This window comes from Acipenser ruthenus, chromosome 37, assembly GCF_902713425.1.
Source record: "Acipenser ruthenus chromosome 37, fAciRut3.2 maternal haplotype, whole genome shotgun sequence".
In the NCBI taxonomy this organism is placed as follows: domain Eukaryota; kingdom Metazoa; phylum Chordata; class Actinopteri; order Acipenseriformes; family Acipenseridae; genus Acipenser; species Acipenser ruthenus.
In genome coordinates this window covers 277,501-281,895 of record NC_081225.1, presented here as the reverse complement: position 1 = coordinate 281,895, position 4,395 = coordinate 277,501, and positions in this window count along the sequence as shown.

Sequence of the window (4,395 nt, the reverse complement as noted above, 5' to 3'; positions counted from 1 at the left end):
CGCTATTACTTCAAAAATTTTTTTTTTTTTTTTTTTTTTTACGTGGTGGTGGCGTGAACTTGATTGGTCCTGTGCAGAGCAGGGCGAGCAGGGCAGGGCTGGCGCTATTACTTCAAAAAATTTTTTTTTTTTTTTTTTTTTTACGTGGTGGTGGCGTGAACTTGATTGGTCCTGTGCAGAGCAGGGCGAGCAGGGCAGGGCTGGCGCTATTACTTCAAAAAATTTTTTTTTTTTTTTTTTTTTTTACGTGGTGGTGGCGTGAACTTGATTGGTCCTGTGCAGAGCAGGGCGAGCAGGGCAGGGCTGGCGCTATTACTTCAAAATTTTTTTTTTTTTTTTTTTTTTTTTACGTGGTGGTGGCGTGAACTTGATTGGTCCTGTGCAGAGCAGGGCGAGCAGGGCAGGGCTGGCGCTATTACTTGAACAATTTTTTTTTTTTTTTTTTTTTTACGTGGTGGTGGCGTGAACTTGATTGGTCCTGTGCAGAGCAGGGCAGGGCTGGCGCTATTACTTGAATAATTTTTTTTTTTTTTTTTTTTTTTACGTGGTGGTGGCGTGAACTTGATTGGTCCTGTGCAGAGCAGGGCGAGCAGGGCAGGGCTGGCGCTATTACTTCAAAAATTTTTTTTTTTTTTTTTTTTTTTACGTGGTGGTGGCGTGAACTTGATTGGTCCTGTGCAGAGCAGGGCGAGCAGGGCAGGGCTGGCGCTATTACTTCAAAAAATTTTTTTTTTTTTTTTTTTTTTACGTGGTGGTGGCGTGAACTTGATTGGTCCTGTGCAGAGCAGGGCGAGCAGGGCAGGGCTGGCGCTATTACTTCAAAAAATTTTTTTTTTTTTTTTTTTTTTTACGTGGTGGTGGCGTGAACTTGATTGGTCCTGTGCAGAGCAGGGCGAGCAGGGCAGGGCTGGCGCTATTACTTCAAAAAATTTTTTTTTTTTTTTTTTTTTTTACGTGGTGGTGGCGTGAACTTGATTGGTCCTGTGCAGAGCAGGGCGAGCAGGGCAGGGCTGGCGCTATTACTTCAAAAAATTTTTTTTTTTTTTTTTTTTTTTACGTGGTGGTGGCGTGAACTTGATTGGTCCTGTGCAGAGCAGGGCGAGCAGGGCAGGGCTGGCGCTATTACTTCAAAATTTTTTTTTATTTTTTATTTTTTTACGTGGTGGTGGCGTGAACTTGATTGGTACTGTGCAGAGCAGGGCAGGGCTGGCGCTATTACTTGAATAATTTTTTTTTTGTTTTTTTTTTTTTACGTGGTGGTGGCGTGAACTTGATTGGTCCTGTGCAGAGCAGGGCGAGCAGGGCAGGGCTGGCGCTATTACTTCAAAATTTTTTTTTTTTTTTTTTTTTTTTTACGTGGTGGTGGCGTGAACTTGATTGGTCCTGTGCAGAGCAGGGCGAGCAGGGCAGGGCTGGCGCTATTACTTGAACAATTTTTTTTTTTTTTTTTTTTTTACGTGGTGGTGGCGTGAACTTGATTGGTCCTGTGCAGAGCAGGGCGAGCAGGGCAGGGCTGGCGCTATTACTTGAATAATTTTTTTTTTTTTTTTTTTTTTTACGTGGTGGTGGCGTGAACTTGATTGGTCCTGTGCAGAGCAGGGCGAGCAGGGCAGGGCTGGCGCTATTACTTCAAAAATTTTTTTTTTTTTTTTTTTTTACGTGGTGGTGGCGTGAACTTGATTGGTCCTGTGCAGAGCAGGGCGAGCAGGGCAGGGCTGGCGCTATTACTTCAAAAATTTTTTTTATTTTTTTTTTTTTTACGTGGTGGTGGCGTGAACTTGATTGGTACTGTGCAGAGCAGGGCAGGGCTGGCGCTATTACTTGAATAATTTTTTTTTTGTTTTTTTTTTTTTACGTGGTGGTGGCGTGAACTTGATTGGTCCTGTGCAGAGCAGGGCGAGCAGGGCAGGGCTGGCGCTATTACTTCAAAAATTTTTTTTTTTTTTTTTTTACGTGGTGGTGGCGTGAACTTGATTGGTCCTGTGCAGAGCAGGGCGAGCAGGGCAGGGCTGGCGCTATTACTTCAAAATTTTTTTTTTTTTTTTTTTTTTTTTACGTGGTGGTGGCGTGAACTTGATTGGTCCTGTGCAGAGCAGGGCGAGCAGGGCAGGGCTGGCGCTATTACTTGAACAATTTTTTTTTTTTTTTTTTTTTACGTGGTGGTGGCGTGAACTTGATTGGTCCTGTGCAGAGCAGGGCGAGCAGGGCAGGGCTGGCGCTATTACTTGAATAATTTTTTTTTTTTTTTTTTTTTTTACGTGGTGGTGGCGTGAACTTGATTGGTCCTGTGCAGAGCAGGGCGAGCAGGGCAGGGCTGGCGCTATTACTTCAAAAATTTTTTTTTTTTTTTTTTTTTTACGTGGTGGTGGCGTGAACTTGATTGGTCCTGTGCAGAGCAGGGCGAGCAGGGCAGGGCTGGCGCTATTACTTCAAATTTTTTTTTTTTTTTTTTTTTTTTTACGTGGTGGTGGCGTGAACTTGATTGGTCCTGTGCAGAGCAGGGCGAGCAGGGCAGGGCTGGCGCTATTACTTAAAAATTTTTTTTTTTTTTTTTTTTTTTTACGTGGTGGTGGCGTGAACTTGATTGGTCCTGTGCAGAGCAGGGCGAGCAGGGCAGGGCTGGCGCTATTACTTGAAATTTTTTTTTTTTTTTTTTTTTTTTACGTGGTGGTGGCGTGAACTTGATTGGTCCTGTGCAGAGCAGGGCGAGCAGGGCAGGGCTGGCGCTATTACTTCAAAAATTTTTTTTTTTTTTTTTTTTTTACGTGGTGGTGGCGTGAACTTGATTGGTCCTGTGCAGAGCAGGGCGAGCAGCGCAGGGCTGGCGCTATTACTTCAAAAATTTTTTTTATTTTTTTTTTTTTTACGTGGTGGTGGCGTGAACTTGATTGGTACTGTGCAGAGCAGGGCAGGGCTGGCGCTATTACTTGAATAATTTTTTTTTTGTTTTTTTTTTTTTACGTGGTGGTGGCGTGAACTTGATTGGTCCTGTGCAGAGCAGGGCGAGCAGGGCAGGGCTGGCGCTATTACTTCAAAAATTTTTTTTTTTTTTTTTTTACGTGGTGGTGGCGTGAACTTGATTGGTCCTGTGCAGAGCAGGGCGAGCAGGGCAGGGCTGGCGCTATTACTTCAAAATTTTTTTTTTTTTTTTTTTTTTTTTACGTGGTGGTGGCGTGAACTTGATTGGTCCTGTGCAGAGCAGGGCGAGCAGGGCAGGGCTGGCGCTATTACTTGAACAATTTTTTTTTTTTTTTTTTTTTACGTGGTGGTGGCGTGAACTTGATTGGTCCTGTGCAGAGCAGGGCGAGCAGGGCAGGGCTGGCGCTATTACTTGAATAATTTTTTTTTTTTTTTTTTTTTTTACGTGGTGGTGGCGTGAACTTGATTGGTCCTGTGCAGAGCAGGGCGAGCAGGGCAGGGCTGGCGCTATTACTTCAAAAATTTTTTTTTTTTTTTTTTTTTTTACGTGGTGGTGGCGTGAACTTGATTGGTCCTGTGCAGAGCAGGGCGAGCAGGGCAGGGCTGGCGCTATTACTTCAAAAATTTTTTTTTTTTTTTTTTTTTTACGTGGTGGTGGCGTGAACTTGATTGGTCCTGTGCAGAGCAGGGCGAGCAGGGCAGGGCTGGCGCTATTACTTCAAATTTTTTTTTTTTTTTTTTTTTTTTACGTGGTGGTGGCGTGAACTTGATTGGTCCTGTGCAGAGCAGGGCGAGCAGGGCAGGGCTGGCGCTATTACTTAAAAATTTTTTTTTTTTTTTTTTTTTTTACGTGGTGGTGGCGTGAACTTGATTGGTCCTGTGCAGAGCAGGGCGAGCAGGGCAGGGCTGGCGCTATTACTTGAAATTTTTTTTTTTTTTTTTTTTTTTTACGTGGTGGTGGCGTGAACTTGATTGGTCCTGTGCAGAGCAGGGCGAGCAGGGCAGGGCTGGCACTAGTACTTGAATAATTTTTTTTTTTTTTTTTTTTTTTACGTGGTGGTGGCGTGAACTTGATTCCTGTGCAGAGCAGGGCGAGCAGGGCAGGGCTGGCGCTATTACTTCAAAAATTTTTTTTTTTTTTTTTTTTTTTACGTGGTGGTGGCGTGAACTTGATTGGTCCTGTGCAGAGCAGGGCGAGCAGGGCAGGGCTGGCGCTATTACTTCAAAATTTTTTTTTTTTTTTTTTTTTTTTTACGTGGTGGTGGCGTGAACTTGATTGGTCCTGTGCAGAGCAGGGCGAGCAGGGCAGGGCTGGCGCTATTACTTCAAAAAAATTTTTTTTTTTTTTTTTTTTTACGTGGTGGTGGCGTGAACTTGATTGGTCCTGTGCAGAGCAGGGCGAGCAGGGCAGGGCTGGCGCTATTACTTCAAAAATTTATTTATTTTTTTTTTTTTTACGTGGTGGTGGCGTGAACT